Here is a 17,934-nt window from a genome sequence, read left to right as displayed (position 1 = left end):
GTGTTTAAAAGTAAGGGGGAGAGGGGATGGTAGGAGAGGGTAAAATATATGGTGATGGAAGGAGAACTGACTCTGGGTCGTGAACACACAAGGCAATACATAGATGATGTATTATAGAATTTTACACTTGAAATCTATATAATTTTACTAACCAATGCCACCCCAATAAATTTAATAAAAATTCAAAAATAAATAAATAAAAGACACCTATACCCCCAAGGCACTGAGGACCTCTGAGGATGTTGAGCAGATTTGGCTTAATTTTGCCTAGTGCCCTAGTGTGGTTTATACCTAAGAAAGTTCCTATGTACAGGACCATCTTTACTCCTGAACAGCTATCTAGCACCCAGCTCAAAGGGAATTGCCTCCACCTCAGGGAGTGCTTTACCATTCCTATTTTGTTGGGTCTCAAAACAAAGAGGTACCTCACATCTAGAGTACTATGACTAAGGGTGGAAATCAAATTTACATTGGGTCCTAGGACCAAAAGAACATCCATGTCTCTAGAGATCTCACATTGCTTAAGACTAGCACATATGCTACAATCTCAACCCAACCAATTATATTCCCAGGTGACTTCAGGGGATCATATGTTTTTAAATGAGCCCGAGTTATTAGAAAACTATTATCTCATTATTAATAACAGCAAAGGGAAAAAAAAGCCAAGGGCAAAAATAACCTATTTTCAGAAAAGGAGCCCTAGGGATAACAAAGATTATTGGGACTTGCAAAATAAGCCTGTCAAAGGGTGCTCTGAGTCTAGCACGCTCATACATTATTGGCAACAGCATAGATCAGCACAACCTCTCTGGAAAGCAGTTTGGGATCATTTATCAAGATTGTCAAATATGTTTTCAAATTGTCTTAGTGATGCCACTCCTTGATTTTATAAAAAAAATAAAATCCAAAATGCAGATGAAGAATTATTACCAATGTGTTAAAAATAGCTTAAATATCAAATACAACCTATTAAATAAAACAGAGAAACTCCACACGATGAAACTTTAAAACAATAAATACAAAAAAATTAAGTAAGGAAAAATGCACATGATACAAAGTTAAGTGAAACGAAAAAAACATAAAGTTTTATGCATAGTATAAGCTCAACTAAGTTTCTAATATATGTTTTTACAACTACATATTTTTATAATACATTTTCTGTATTTTTCATGTGCAATATCCTTCTAATATACCATATATAATATTTTAGGTAAATATTATAATAATCTTTCTGATATATATTTTTCTAGAAAAAAGGACTGGAAGAAGATACATTAAAATGTAAACAGTATCTCTTTTGTATAGGATAATGGAAATAGCAGAAATTGCTAGATATGCCCCAATATCTGCTCTCTTCTTATTCCATGCTTATAATAGAATTCTAACTAGCACATACATGTAAAGAATAACTACTTTTCCCAGCTTCCCTTGCTGCTAGGTGTATGGCCGTGAGTCAAAGTTCAACGGGATGGCTGCAAAAGTGATATGTGCACATTTTGGGTTATGCTTTCCCCTTTCCAACTTTCTCCCTTCCTACTGGTTATAGTAAGGGCCTTACGGCAAGCCTTGTTAGACCAGAAAGCAAGGGAAACATGCCAGGAATGATGGAACAATGTGATATAAGAAGCCTGGGTTCCTTGATGATCTTGTGAAAGAGAGCTCTCTTACCAGCCCTGGGACACCTACTTGTGGATTGTTATGTGAAAGAAAATAACTTATAGCATTTGTCAGCCTCTGTGAAATCAGGTCTCTTACATACAGTTCAACCAACAACCTAATTAATGAAAGGGGTCACTCTTATTTTCTTTACAATTTAGCATTTCTCAAATTTTCAATAATCACCACGAATTACATTGATCATTTAATTTACAAAGAAAAATTTAAGTGAAGCTTTTTTTACTAATGTTAAGAAAATTAAGATAGCACAGAATGAAGTTTGGGTAACATGTGCCTTCTTCCCACATATGAAGAAAAAAATGAAATCTATAGTTTCGAGAAGTAGTTATTACATCATATGCCAGGGCATGAATTACACACAAACTCTGAGTTTTTATGACCCTTAATCACACCCCATGACACTTTATTCAAAACCATTTGAAAATTTATTTTAATAAGGGAAAGTTGTTTAAATCAAAATTAAATCTGCTTTGAAATCTGCTTGAGAAATACTCTAAAAAAATAAAACTCTAGTCAGCGTATTACAGTAGTTCCCCCTTAACCATGGTTTCACTTTCCACGTTCTCAGTTACCTATGGTAAACTGTGGTTCAACAATATTGAATGGAAAAACCCAGAAATGAACATCTCAGACATTTGAAATTATGTGCCATTCTGAGTATTATGATGAAATCTTGCACCATCTTGCTCCATCCTGCCCGGAACGTGAATCAACCCCCTTTGTCCAGCATATTCACCGTGTATACACTATATACCTCATTAATCTCTTAGTAGTCATCTCAACTATCCGACCAATTGTCATGGTATATCCCAGAACTTGTGTTCAAGTCACCCTTATTTTACTTAATAATGGCTCCAAACCACAAGAGTAGTGATGCTGGTGATTCAGATATGCCAAAGAGCAGACGTAAAGTGTTTCCTATAAGTGAAAAGGTATGTAAGTATAGCCCGGGTCCTATCTGCAGTTTCAGGCATCCACTGGGGGTCTTAAAATGTATCCCCCACAGATAAGGGGGGCTACTATATATTTATCCATTGAAGAGGATACCTAGACTTCTAAAAGTGAACTTAGAAACATTCTTTAAAAGTTTTGTATGTGCACTAACTCAAACCTTTAATTTAAAGGTATGGTTTGTTCTTCATATAGAATCATAACTCTCATAATAATTTCGCTGGCCCAGTAACTGTTGACTGCCCATCAGCCAAGCATATGCTTTGATTTTACTTTCCCATGGAGGGGTAACAGATTTGGCAGAACTCACATACCCTCCTTGGTCTCCTCTATGACAACGGGGCCTGCATGATAAGATGACTGTTCAAGATAAAAGAGTGATATCTACTCCACAAAATACAGGAAAGATACCTGGTGTACTTGGGGATCAGATCTGAAACAGTGGCCTCACCAAAACCAGTCTCTAACCATATTAGCATAATGTACTGAGGAGCCTTTAAATTTGCAATAATGTTATGCCAGTGGCATTTGGTGCCTTTTAGGGGATCATTAAAGCCCTGTGCACTTGTACACAAGACCTCAGGTAGACCTCAAGAGACTTACATGTAATTATGTGTCAGACAAAAAACATACCTTTCCCCCTTCTTCCCAAGAGAATGCCAAATGGTCCTTTTCTCCCCTGTGAATCACAACACTCGACGCTAATATGGCTAACCTACATTCAATAACAAAGGCAGGATGCCAGAGTTTCTTCACTTCCCACTCAGGATGACGGTGCCAGTATATTCTCAAGAATCCCCTATACTCTCTCTTGCAATAATTGAAGCAGATAGTCAAAGCTCTGAATTCTCAGTTTCTCTCCTTTTCTTCTCTGTGCAGGAACATAAGTAAGCCAACCCGACAGGCCTAATTACCATGGTAACAACATGCACTGTGATTATGTGTTTGTTTTTTAAAATGACTCACAGATTTGTTCCCCCAGAAGCCCCAGACACACAGGTTTCTGGCTGGTTTATAAAATCTATCCAAAGTTTTCTTGCAAATTTCTTGCTCCTGTTAGCATAATTGGTGTGATAGCGAGAGATTCATCAAATCAAATATTCCCTTCTCCTGAAGGATAAAAAAAAAAAAATTCACTTGGTTCCTTAAACACTCCAAGATTAATCAATTTAAAACTCAAGTTAATAATGAAATTAATTTGAGTTTGTACACTGGAGATAATTAATCTGTCCCTAATTTAAATAATTAAGGTATTTCATAATGTGGTTTTAGAGACCCAAGTGAAATAATCAGATGAAATAAAATCAGTAAAAAATATCAAATAAAATTGCCTAAATCTATGGGTACATGGTTGGTCACATGAAAAATGTTACAAAAAAGAATAGACGTAAGTCCTAATATCGAGATGTTTTTAAACTAACGTCCAAAATAAAGACATTTATTTTTAAAATGCAGACATGACAGAGGCTGTCCACATTTGGAAGAACTGTGGACTACTTCCATTTATTTAGTCAATACATGTTATTTAAGACCCTCTATGTACTAAGCACCACTGTTTATAACTGAAACACTGCAGGAGGGCTAAGGAAGACTACTTTCTTACTGGAGACAAAGGCCATGGGCATGGTTCAGTGCATTATCTCCTTTCAGAAAGATCCTTTGCTTCACAAGACGTCATTCTGAATAAGCTCTCGATGAGAGGGACCATCACCTAACAATCATATCAGGCCTGGAATTCAGTCCTGACTTTGGCATCACGGTTGACTCCCTCCAAAAAAAATGTGCTGGTAATTTTTGTATGTTGATTTGCCTCTTATGAAATGGAAAATCTTATTTGATAAGAAAGTTAACTGGAAATTTTTATATAAATCTGTTTAACTTAAGACTCTTGGTCTCTTGATGCATACATATAATACAAACATATAATACGCATGCGCGCACACACACACACAATAGTCATTAAAAATTACTATCTCCAAATAGCTACACATTTTATGTACTGTTACCAGTAATATGTTTTTTTCTTTAGAGTTTAAAGAGATAACCCGAGTATATCAGTCAGAATAGGTTAGGTTATACTGCAGTAACAAACAACGCCCCAAATCTCAGTGGCTCAAGACAGCAAAGCTTATTTCTCACTCTCACTACGTGTCCATTACAGGTCAGTGGAGAGACCATCTCCGCATTGTCTTTAAAACTCAGGTTTAAGAGTTCAGCCACCTTTTCTGTGCTACTACCACTACCAATTACCAAGGAATGTGCTTATGTCCTGGTTCTTATAAGCTTCTTCCTGGAAATGATAACTATCATTTCTGCTCACATTTCACTGGCCAATGAAAGATACATGGCTACCCCTATCTAAAATGGTAAGCCTATTATGAGTTGGGAAGGAAAACTAGAAATATTGATAACTAAGAACATGGATTACTGAACACATAGCTCATGGCTGTGATTGACACTTAACTAAGTCAAAACATCGACATGTGACTATCCCAGGGAAATAGGCTTCTTTAGGTGATTCCTCACTCCAGGTTCTGAACATCTATGGTTAACATTGGGCCATAATCATTTCTGCTAGAATTTGGTAAGAATTCCATGGATAAAATGAAAGATATTCTACTCCAGTTTTGTGGTAACAATAACGATTGTACTGATAACAACTATACTTTGAATAGTTATAAGTCAGGCACCATGCTAAATAAATATTTTGCATACATTATATAATTTTCTCCTGACAATTCTGTGAAGCAAGTATTGTCATTATTATTTCCCGTTTTGTAGATGAGGAAACTGAGGCATACAAAGTTTAAGCAACTTGCCCAAGTGATTCTGATTCCAAACCAATGTTCTTTAATTACTATGTTCTCCTGTGTAGGAAGCCTTAGAATATTATTTTTCTACACAATAGTATTTTAGAATTGTTTTAAGACTTATAATGAAAGATAAGTTGGACCATTTTTTTGCCTAGGGATTTTCACCTTTGCATACTTAAATTTTTTATTATTTTAAGTAACAGAAAAACTTGGGGCTGCTCTGTATCAAGTTTTTTTTTCCAAAAGGGGAAAAATAAAACTGTTAGTGAAGTGTCTTTATTTCCTACTGTTTCCCCGAAGGTAAGACCTAGCTGGACAATCAACTCTAATGTGTCTTTTGGGGCAAAAATTAATATAAGACCCGGTCTTATTTTACTATAAGACCGGGTCATATGATATGATATAATGTAATGTAATATATAATATAATGTAATACCGGTCTTATATTAATTTTTCTCCAAAAGACGCATTAGAGCTGATTGTCCAGCTAGGTCTTATTTTCAGGGAAACACGGTATACACAACAATATTCTCTAAACACAACTATAATTCATGAGGTTTAGAAAAATAACAAAGGAGTGGTTGAGTTCTCCAAGGAAAGCCTCTAAAATGACAAATTTTTTTCCTGTTTCAATTTTTTCACAATGTTTTTCATATGTTTCTGCACAGATCAGATAAATATCCTTCTTAAACAGAACTCTGTTGGCAAAGCCTAGAAATTTACTTTCCTGTTAAAAAATGCAAATATAAGAGTAGGAAGTACTCAATCATTTATTACAGAAAAGGTACTCCTACAATTAATACCTAGTCTGATAGATGAGAATGCACAGAAATACACCTAGAGACAAGCAGTCAAAACACTGTAATGATGGCAATTCCACTGAAATTTCCCTTTTTCACTATTGCTGCTTCACATACGTAGTCTCTGAAATACAACACCAAAGTAGAAAGTAAGAACCATGAAGAAAATGCAGTAATAATGGAACCGCATGTTGCCTCCGGAGTTTGAAAGTAAAAACCTATTTTCAAAATAACTCCTAATTGAAAATTCTAGAGATTACTCATTCTTCTCTTATGGGTGCTGTAATAAGCAAAATACATACCTCTCCAGAGAAAACAATGTTTTCATTTAAGTCCCAAAGACACCATACATAGAACCTTGGCCTCTCCAGCTCATTTCTTGGCCCAGGGTGAATTTTCTTTACACCAAATTGACTTACATGACCAGGAGTACTCAATTTAATTATTTATTTTTTCACAATGCAGACATGCAGGGCTGGTTGTCTAAATTAAATGCCATTCTTATTGCTATATAGGACCTGATGTATTTTCTTCTGTAATAATTTGTTTAGAAGGTTCTCCTTTACTTAGTTTTGCATCAGCTATTTGGGTTTTTTTCCCCAGGATTCTTTCTCCAATCTCCCTAAATCATCACCAGCAACAAAAACAAAATTTTGGTTTGTGTGTGTGTGTGTGTGTTTCTCAAAGGAAAATGCATGGAAACACTGTTCAACTCAAAATTGCATTATCTTGATAAGTGATTTAACCTTTTTGGGCCTTGATATCCTCACTTATACAATGGGAATAATAATAGCGGCAGACTATTGACTGCCACCCTGGTAACCATTAACCACTTCTTTCTTGCTAATAGAACCAACCCTTTTTTCTAGGGTTTGTTGACTGTTATTCAGAGAGGCAGGATTGCTCCATGGCCTTTGGAGGAAACTCTTAAATTAGCCAATCACAGTGGGCCATCTGCCTGGCCACCAGCAGATAAGCATGTGAGTTGTGAGGAGAATTCTGCTTGAGATAGCTTTCCTGTAACCTTAAAAAGAGGTATGTGAGAAGAAACTAGCCATCTCACTGCACCTCTAGACACTGACATCTGACAATAATTCTGAAATCATAGTAACCATCTTGGCACATGAGGGGACACGCCTCAGAGGGTAAACCAACCTGCTAAGGATGTCAGAATGGGAGGAAGGAAAAAATTCAGGTTGTTAAGAATATTGTTCAGCCATGAATAACCAACTCTGGACTTACCCTCCTTTCTGGGGGTCTTGAGATAAGTTTCCTATTGCTTAGCCATTTGGGTAAGGTGTTCCTTTACTAACAGTTCTTTTATTAGCAGCCAAAAGTATCTTGATAGAAAAAATACCATTCTCCTCTCACAGGCTTATTCTTAAAGCTAGTGGAAAACAGTAACATGTCTGAGAAACCCAGGAGACAGCACACAAACGGAATGCTCTCGACAAGGGCCAGTTCTGAGCTTGATTTTTGAAACATGCTGATCTTCACTCAATAAACACGAGCCAGAGAGCTGGACTCCGTGTGGTTTGAAAGATTCCTCTGAGACTTTCCCCGGGTTCCCCCACACAGAATTAAGGATAGAAGTTACTGCTTTCTCTGTTTTATTCATCTAAGAGATAATACCAAGTACCTAAGTTTATTTTAAACAATAAGATTGGTGTTGAATTCAGACAAGCCCTGCAAGTGCTGATTGCAGTGTAGAAAAATATAATTAAACAGAGTAGTCTTCCTGACTGTGTAAATCAATTGATCTAAATAAAATCCAGCCTAGACGAAGTACTCAGAAGAGCAGCCACATGTTCTGCATTTGGAGCCTGCCTCGTTTAATTGAAAATCTGCTTTCTGTAGATGTAAGACATATTTTATAGATTATCGTACATATATGTGAAAAAAGCCACATTTCCTCTGGAATTTCACCTCATCCTAATTTTAGAAAGGCATAAGAACCTTCTGCTTGGGAATCCTTTCCCTCCAGATCTTCACATGGCTGACTCCTCACCATAATATAGGTCTCAGTTCAAGTATCACCTCTTCAGAGAGGCCTTCAGGGTTTACCCAACAAAAGTAAACTTCCCCAATACCACCACCATCATACACACAACTTCTATCATTCCACCTGTTTCCATTTTAATCCATCTCAGCACTTATTACTACCTGTTATTTTCTCGTATTGTCATTTGTTTCTCTCAGTGGTGTCCAATCCTGGCTAATTCCGATCTAATTTGTATTAGTTGAGGCTGGGACATAAGTAGTATTTTTAAAGTACCCCTCAATGATTTCTAATGTGCACAGATCTCAAAACCACTGGTTTATGTGTTTACTCTGTCTCTGCCAACACTACATGCAAGTTCCAAGAAAACAAAGGACTGTCCCGTTTTGTTCGTTCAAGTCCTCCTGGCCCCTCGAAGGACACGTGGAACATTGTAGACATTCAGTTAAGGCTTATGGACAGACTGTACTGTAATTATGTTAGTATTTGTCTGTTTCCCCCAGTAGTGTATGAGCTCCTAGAGGACTCCTAGAGTATTTAGCCCACTTTGCATAAAAAAGTAAATGACTCAAGAAAGTTCATTAAATAAATGAATGATAAATGAAATGCATTTGTGAATTCAAATGTTTTCATGAAAGAAAGAAAGTCAGAAAGAAAGAAAGAAAGAAAGAAAGAAAGAAAGAAAGAAAGAAAGAAAGAAAGAAACAAAGAAAGAAAGAAAGAAACAAAGAAAGAAACAAAGAAACAAAGAAACAAAGAAAGAAACAAAGAAAGAAACAAAGAAAGAAACAAAGAAAGGAAGAAAGGAAGAAAGAAAGATGCGTTAATTAACTAGATAGGAGTAATCTTTTCAGTGTGTATGTATATTAAATCACCATGATGAACACTTTAAATGTCTTACACTTTTATTTGTTAATTATACCCCAATAAAGCTGAAATTTAAAACAAATATAAAACAAAACAAAACTTTTTTTGTCTGCTATAAGGAAAATAAAAATGAAACTGGGTGTGGCCGTTCTCCTCCAAGATCTTGCAAAAGAAAAACAAAATGCAGATTGCCATTATACACACTAGAATGTGCTAATTGCTGTGATGAAAGGGTAAAAGATTGCTGAGGAAGTAAAGATTGTTTCTTATTTGGAAGAGGAGGAAAGAAACCATAGAAGGCTTCCTGGAAGAGGCAGCATTTGAACTAAGTCTTACAGGGCAGATGGACTCTGACTAGTCAGAGAAACAAGACTGTGAGGGTGAAGTGTGGAAGAGGAAGCAGGAAACATATTCTAGGGTGAAGCAAGAACTCCAACAACAAACCAGTCCAGCTGGGGGTTAGGGCAGCCTGAACTAAAACATCAACAATCAACATGGAAAAGAGTAGATAGCGTCAATATACATTTCTGATGACAATGCAAAGGGTTATGCAACTGACTACAACTCAGGTTGTTTGGTGAGAAAAATAGTGAAAGTGACTTTTCATAATTGAGGGCTGGAGAGAATGGGCTGTCATTGGTAACTCATGGAATCAGGTGAGGAGCTGGTTTTGAGAAGTGGGGGAAAGGTGATGGCAAGCACTGTTTTGGACTAGTGAATTCCAGCATCAGTGGGTTGAATGTTCTAGCAAGTTTGCAGGGGGCTTGATGTGCAAGTTCAGAGAGTAGGTGAGAGATCAAGATGGAGAATCAGTTTGGGGACTGACCTACACAGCAACAATGATTGAAATCATAAAAAGGGATATGATGAAGGGAGAGAGAAATTAAATGACAGTAGAATCAACTCTTGAGAACACTCGAATTTAGAATGAACTTGGAGTTAGGAGAGAAGTTGGGAGCCTTCAGAGAGGAATCAAGAGTGGCAGAATATGCCACCTCAAAATTTGCCTCTTTGGCATAAGGATCATTTTGAGCAGATTATTTTGGGAAACAGAGTACACAGAAGAAGTTTTGAAAACAGACTAGAAGCTACCTCTTTTATAAGGGAAATTTACATTTATAAAGGAAATCTCCATTTGTAAGGGTACCTCCCTGTCTGGACTAGGAAGAAAGGGTAACTAAATCACTTGAGACTCTTGCTTATGGAGAGGCACCAACTTAAATCTACATAACACTCTTCCTCTTATTTACCATGCTTTTCCTGATCTGGCCTCCTCCACTTCTTTCTTTGTCTTTTCCCTTAAAATGTTATTTAAGCCTGAATTCTAAACCACCTCTGAGAGTTATTCATTTTTTCCCTGGGTATTTCCCTTGTATACATGATGTATACATGTTAATAAATGTCTGCTTTTCCACTTACTAATCTGTCTTTTGTTATAGGGTTCCCAGCTGAGAACTTAGAAGTGTAGAAGAAAAACTATTTTTCCTTCCCTACAGTTAGGAGGAGAGAAAGGTTAGTAGAGATTAAAAAAACCAGGGGAAGCTTTGTTGGCAGTAGGGTTGTTGTTTAATTAATTTGTGTGTGTAAACTAAGCATGTTTTCAGGCAAAGTGGAAAGGGCCAATAAAGAGAAGAAACCAAATATGTAGGAAGGAGATAGAATTATTGTCAGAACCTAGTCCCCTAGAAAATAAAAGGAAATGGAATGGAGAGTTCAAGTAGAGAGTTTACTCCTGACTTGAAAGAAGGGCTATGTTACTTTCACCTAGGAAGGAACGAGGAGAGAATGAATGAGGACAGAAATCTTGAGATGGTGAGGAATGAGGCTGAGGTACCCTGTAATAATACATGGCTTCTCAGAAAAATAGGCAAGTCGCGTGTAATGAATAAAGGGATCGGGGATTTGGCTTTAATGGTTTTCATTGAAAACGCACAGGGGATAGTAAAAAGAGAAACTTAAAAAAAAAAAAAAAAGTAAAGGACTTCCAAAGAACAACAATGGCTTGTTGATGTTGCAATGAATCAGGAATAGAACCCATCAACCCAGTTGCCAGACCCACTCCACTGGCTCTGAGTGGCATGCACCTGGGAGCATGGATCATGGAAATATCTGACCCTACAACCCAGCTGGCAAGGGAAGGCCAAAGGAACAGGGAGAAGGGGTCAAGTGACTGGTTTTCCATTAAAAGCTTGACTGTTTACATATTATTTGCGAAAGATAAAAGGACTAATCCTCTCTTAGCTTGAATCTTGGTATACCAGGTCAGACAATTAAGTTTGCGAACTCGTCCTAGAAAAAGTGCTACATACCTCATTGCTGAATATTACTACAGTTACTTTTGAAGTTCTCCCCTTGGGAAGTTATGCACTGACACCAGCACCTAGTCCACCCTTCAAAGCAGTTTTGGAATTATTTTTCTGGAGTGGACATCAGAGCTGTTGTTGTATTACCCTTGATGTCCTGAATGTCATCAAAATGTCTTCCTTTCAATATTTCCTTTATCTTCAGGTAAAGAAAGAAGTCACTGGGGGCCAGATCAGGGAGTAGGGAGGGTGTTCCAATATAGTTATTTGTTTACTGGCTAAACACTCCCTCACAGACAGTGTCGTGTGAGCTGGTGCATTGTGGTGATGCAAGAGCCATGAATTGTTGGTGCAAAGTTCAGGTCGTCTAACTTTTTCATGCAGCCTTTTCAGCACTTCCAAATAGTAAACTTGGTTAACTGTTTGTCCAGTTGGTACAAATTCATAATGAATAATCCCTCTGATATCAAAAAACTTTAGCAACATCGTTAGCATCAAGTTCGCAAACTTAATTGGTGGAACTTGTACAGAGGTACTACTTCAAAGAAACATGTTATCACTAAAGTTTGAGAATTGACCTTCCTCTTTTTTTAATGTGTAATGAAGTCCTCTAGAGATTGTCTGAACATTGACTCCCATTAAATATAACTTGTTTTCTTTAACATAAGTTTTGGGGAGCCATATATACCCCTAATAGGCTTACCTGAAAATCGTAATCTCATTTCCACAGTAGCGTCTTTACATTTGAACAAATTTGTACACAGAAACTCCATATTTACATAGGGTATTAAATGTAAACATTGCCCTCTTCTTTTTAAAAAAAATAATTTGGTCTTACAACCAATTTTAAAAGCAACAAAGTATACTTTCTCTGTTCATTTGGCCTATTATGGAGAAAGGTGAAATCGAGATTGAATTGGGAAGTGAGGTATTAATCAATGGTACAACTTTGGACAGATAACTTAAATTCTGGGCCTATTTCACTGTCTCTCATGGAGAGGCTGATAAAGACTAGTTTCATCCCATAGCAATTTTCAGCTCTACCATTCTCTGATGTCTTAGGCTGGGGACTAAGCCTTAATACAGCTCTGTAATTCCCTTCTTCCTTCCAGATCTATAGAACCAGGTATCTGTGAAATGTACAGATTTGGAAAGTAAACAAAGTCAGGGGTCATTATCCATCAGCTCCCCCACTCCCCAACACACATAGAATGCATTACCAAAAGTTAACGTGCAGTCCTTCAGGAACTCTTCAAACTATTCAAGGTCAGCGTCTGCACCCACAGCATAAAGCTCAGATATTGTCCCTATTCAATACAGTCCTCCCTAATCTTCCTGCCCACATCTCTTCAGCCCCATTTATACTTTGCTTCACCAGTTTGGGAATCAGGAGTGAAAAATGTAGTGAAAAATGAGACAGAGGATTCTTTATTGTCAAATGTGAAATTTAGATTAGAATCACATTGCATTAGTAGAAATCTGTTGTCCCAGGAATCTATTGTTATGTAACTGCATAGCCCTTCTCCACAGCTTAATGCTCCCCATTACGAAGGGTTTGAGAGCAATTTAGTACTTTAGTATCACCTCCTTTTTTCTGACCCTGCTACTACTGGGCATTATTTTCTCATGCAGCTGAGTGGAGACTGGAAAGACACAGAAGCGACAGCCCCCCAGGGCCTCCTTTGTAGTAGTTTGGTCCATACTTGACCAGCAGGGGCCCTGGTGTGACCATCTACAATGTCTCAAATTTCACTATCAGGTTCTTGATATCACCAATTATCAGGAGCTATATAGATTTTCTTACTTTCTCCTTTTGATTTCAAAACTTATTTTTGAGAGAAGGATTTTATTTGGGTAGGAATAATATTGATGCATGCAGGAGATTAAATATAAAAGTTATAATCGTGATTGTTATGACACTATGTTAAGACATCCCACCATTTAAAAATATCTCTTTGAAAACAATTCAATTTAAAAATGGGCAAAGGACTTAAATAAACATTTCTTCAAAGAATATATACAAATGGCCAATGAGCATTAAAAGACACTCAAAATCATGAATCCTTAAGGAAATGCAAATTGAATCCACAGAGATACCAATTCACACCCATTTGGATGGCTACTATCAAAATCAAACAACTTCCCAGAAAATAAGTGTTGGTGAGGATGTGGGGAAAAAAGGGAACCCCTGCACACTGCTGGAGAGAATGTAAAATGGGGCAGCTGCTGTAGAAAACAGTATGGCAGTTCCTCAAAAAAATTAAACATAGAATTAACATGTGATCTAGCAATTCCACTTCTGGGTACCCAAAAAGAAGTAAAAGCAGGGACTTGAACAGATATTTGTATACCCGTGTTCACAGCAGCATTTTTCACAATAGCTAAAACATGGAAGCAACCCAAGTGTCCATTAACAGATGAATGAATAAACAAAATGTGGTACATACATACAATGGAATATTATCCAGCCTAAAAAGGAAGGAAATCCTGACACATGCTATAACATGAATGAACCTTGAAGACATTGTGCTAAGTGAATTAAGCCAGTCACAAAAAGACAAGTACTATATGATTCTACTTACATGAGGTATCTAGAATAGTCAAAATCATAGTGACAGAAAGTAGAATGGTGGTTGCCAGGGACTGGGGGAGGAGGGAACCAGGAGTTATTGTTTAATGGGAACAGAGTTCCAATTTGAAAAGATGAAAAAGATCTAGAGATGGAGGGCGGTTATGGCTACACAACAATGTCAATATACTTAATGCCACAGAATGGTTCACTTAAAAATGGTTAAAAGGGGAAATTTTATGTAATATACATTTATTTTACTACAATAAAAAAATGTCTCCTGGAACCTTTGAGGTAGTGGGAAAGATGAAGAAAATGCTAATTTTTCCTTATACCACCCAGGAAGAAAAAAAATGACATCTGAGAACATACTATGTCCCAGGCACTCACAAATCCATACACAAAAGCAAAAACAAAATAAAAAACCAACAAAACAAAACAACTACCACCTTGACTTTGTACTATTAACCCCTCTTTACAATGAAGAAACTAAGGCTCATATATTAATGTATTAGGTCAAGTACCGTGTTTCCCCAAAAATAAGACCTAGCTGGACAATTAGCTCTAGTGCGTCTTTTGGAGCAAAAATTAATATAAGACCTGGTCTTATATAATACCTGGTCTTATATAATATAATATAATATAATATAATATAATATAATATAATATAATATAATATAATATAATATATAATATAATATAATATATAATATAATATAATATATAATATAATATAATATAATATAATATAATATAATATAATATAATATAATATAATATAATATGACGTATATAATATAATACGTCATATTATATTATATAAGGCCGGGTCTTATATTAATTTTTGCTCCAAAAGACACATTAGAGCTGATTGCTGGCTAGGTCTTATTTTCGGGGAAACACGGTAGTTAAGAACCAGTGGTAGGATTCAAAGGCAGATCAGCCTCTCAAAGCCCGCATTCCTTTCACTGCATGATTTTGTTTTCCTCTACGCCCAGTTGTCTTTTTTAACAGGCTTTCTGCGTTGACTATAGGGCTTTTATACTTAAAAGTTGAGCCTGCCTTCTGAAGTAGTCTAAAAAAGTCAGTCAACCAAATGCATGTACTGCGGGCCCACCATATGAGGCCCAGGGCTGGCCACGAAATAATGGAGTCATGTTTCCACTCAGCTATTGACCATATGGCAGGGAAAAAAAACCAAAAAACATTCAATTAAAATTTCAGTGTTGGTTGACTCCCTCAAAAGCCACTGAATACCCTGGGCAAAAGCATTATGCCTTTCAATATTCCATATGGCCAGAATAAGTGGAAATAGTCTCATTCTACAGGGTAGGAACATTGTCATCTTTTTCCTAAACCTTCTACCATTATAGTTACCGATCTGCTGTTACTCACTAATGTTATGTTTCAAGCTGGAAGTTAACAATTAAGGAAATGTTCTGTGCCGTGCAGAAAATAGGCACCAGAAAATAGGCACCTCTTCGCTGTTTTCTGAAAGAGAGCAGGGGACGGTCTTAACTCTCCTGTGCCTAGGGGCCAAGGTTTCATTTTCTTACTCTTGTGTGAAATACAGAGAAGAGGAACGCAGGTTGACTACACATCCCCCAAACAAAGCAGGGTGTTGGCATTATCCTGTGAAGAAAGCCTGAGATGAGTAAGTACCAGAGGGTAAACCCCATTTTCATTCATACAGCCCAGATTCCCAACTTTCTGCTTCATTTAATGACAAGCAGCTTGATCACAGAACTCCAGTTAGGGGCATTCTGGATCCAAGATCTAGCCTAGATATTTTCTCTGGAAAGATATCTTAATATATTTCACTTTAGGAGGTAAATGGGAAGTGGAACTGTGGAATGTGTGGTGTGACTTATTTTGCCCACAGGTTTGATTAAACCCTGTGAATCTGTCAGGGGAGCTCAGTTCCATGGTTTCAACACCAGCAATATTTTGCCTCTTAGACATAGCACAGGTTTAATTTAGTAAATAACCTCAGAAAAGTAGACATTTTTTCCCTTCGGTACCAAAATATTCTTATCTCTCAAAATGTGCTGCTACACCACAGATTTTGAGAAGCCAAATCAATTTCATAAAATGGAATTTTAAAAAAAACCAAACAAACCCTGTAGCTCTTCACAATTGAGAATGATAATAAATGAAGAGGCATATACACTCTCAATGGCATCTTTAGTGTTTAAAAACCTATATTTTAAGAATTTATTAGTGTCTAAATACAACCTTTTTATTATTTTTACTCCACTATAAGCAGTTCTTTCTTTCCTTTGAAAATTTATCTCCTTTCATTCTAAAAACTCAAGAAAAAAACCTTTTATCAATGACCATTTATTGCTTAACCACACTTTCTTCTGAGACAAAGCTTAATTTTAAAAACCAGCTACGCTAGAATATTAAACTCTTTCTCCTATATATCCGGCCAAAGGAATCCACAATCTCATTTCTTATCGGTGAGACCTATTTAATGCACTTTTACATATCATTCATAAATATGCACAAGTCATGGTCACAGACGCTCCCGAAGAGCATTCATTGCTTAAGAAAATCAACGAACAAAAATCACAATCTTATTTTTCTATTTCAGTCTATCTATGGTGCATACAGGTAAGGAAACAAGCCAGCAACACTTTTACATTTTGTCCCTCACTGAGGTTAATATGTGTCTTGACCTAGAGATGAATAAAATCCATATAAACATAAAAACCATGTATACACCGGTATCTGATTCTGGACAAGTTAAACCTGCCACACTGCTCTGAGAAAGGTTGCAACTTTAGGATAAGACCTACTCGCAAATGATAGCTGTTTCTGAGGTTATCCTGAAAGCAGTTGCACAGAGTAGAGGAAGACACCAGTTTCTTAATGGTAAATACTGCCTCACACATACGCAATTCCAAGTCTTTGTTGGCAAATTCTGAGTACAAAAGGATTTAACAGCCCCCACCCCCCAAAAAGGCCCAATTACAGTCATTATGCTGCAAAACAGAAGATACACAGTGCAATGTGTGGGAAATAAAATGCAATTAACATTTTACACCACATACACCCCGTAAAACAGGACTGCAACGCTCAGATGATCAGCCCACAGCTGCACAGCCCCAATTGATTTAAACTCAGCCTTGCTTTTCTTCCGAGAGAACTATGCAAACCGCATGTTACATTTACCCTGTTTTCTTGACAAGTCACCAAAAGTAAGCGCTAATAATGATTTTTTTAAAAAAAGCAAATGGGTCACAAATTTGGTCCTTCTCAAAACCCTTCTAAAAAGAACCCAAACTAATCATTTTCCCCAATCCTGAAATAATGTCCCTATCTTCCCCTAGACATCTTCCCTTTAAAACCGCAGGCAGGGGTCATTTTCTCATTTAAAAAGGAGCGACATGAAAAGCGTTTCCTTTACCTTGGCTCTGAGGCTGGTCAAAGAGTGGCTTTCCTCCTGTCTCCGAGCTGATCTGTGCAGGCGAGCTCCAGCCCGCCCAGCCCAGCTCAGCAGTAGTAGGAGCTGCCCACGGAGCGGCGGCCGGCTGTTGTGTGTATGTGTAGCAGCGGCGCCTGCAGCCCAGGGACTAGTCCCCACCCAGCTTTGTCTTCAATCATCGTTCTTTCTACAGGAAGCAGCACATCTCCCACTTCCTCCTCTTCTTGGTAGCTGTAAGCTGCTTTCTTCTTTCCCTCTCATTCCGTTTCAGGGCTCACTAATTGTTTTGCCTTCTCCAGGACTACTGACACTCTTTGACTAGAGTCCCCTGTTACCCTTTTCTTTGTTCCAAGTCCCTCTGGTGCTGTCCCTTCCTTCCCCTTATTCCCTCACCCTCACCTTCACGACCTACCGCCTTCAGCAACTGCCTCATGAAACCCCCTTTCCGGTATACACTCTGCTTTCTTAGCCTGAACTTGGCTTGTTGTTGCTGCTGCTGCTGCTGCTGCTGCTGCTGTTTTTTGG

The 17,934-nt window shown here is 37.4% G+C and overlaps 1 protein-coding gene across 3 annotated transcripts in view; it reads right to left on the bottom strand.

The window, feature by feature from the left end:
* The window catches only part of GNG2 (G protein subunit gamma 2), a 110,119-nt gene extending 92,567 nt beyond the window's left edge, over positions 1-17,552 (bottom strand). For 2 of the 3 annotated variants that reach the window (XM_019725691.3, XM_019725692.3), the window contains exon 1: positions 17,392-17,528. The gene's annotated coding sequence lies outside the window, so the exon portion shown is untranslated. Of the gene's footprint in view, positions 1-17,391 lie in introns of all 3 variants that reach the window. The other variant, XM_019725693.3, reaches the window with a different exon arrangement.
* Between the last annotated feature and the right edge of the window lie 382 nt (positions 17,553-17,934).

Source organism: Rhinolophus sinicus, chromosome 3 (genome assembly GCF_057876585.1).
Source record: "Rhinolophus sinicus isolate RSI-liver-muscle chromosome 3, RSI-T2T, whole genome shotgun sequence".
NCBI classification, from domain to species: Eukaryota; Metazoa; Chordata; class Mammalia; order Chiroptera; family Rhinolophidae; genus Rhinolophus; species Rhinolophus sinicus.
Note: the sequence above shows the minus strand (reverse complement) of the source record. Positions and strands in the feature narration are given on the sequence as shown.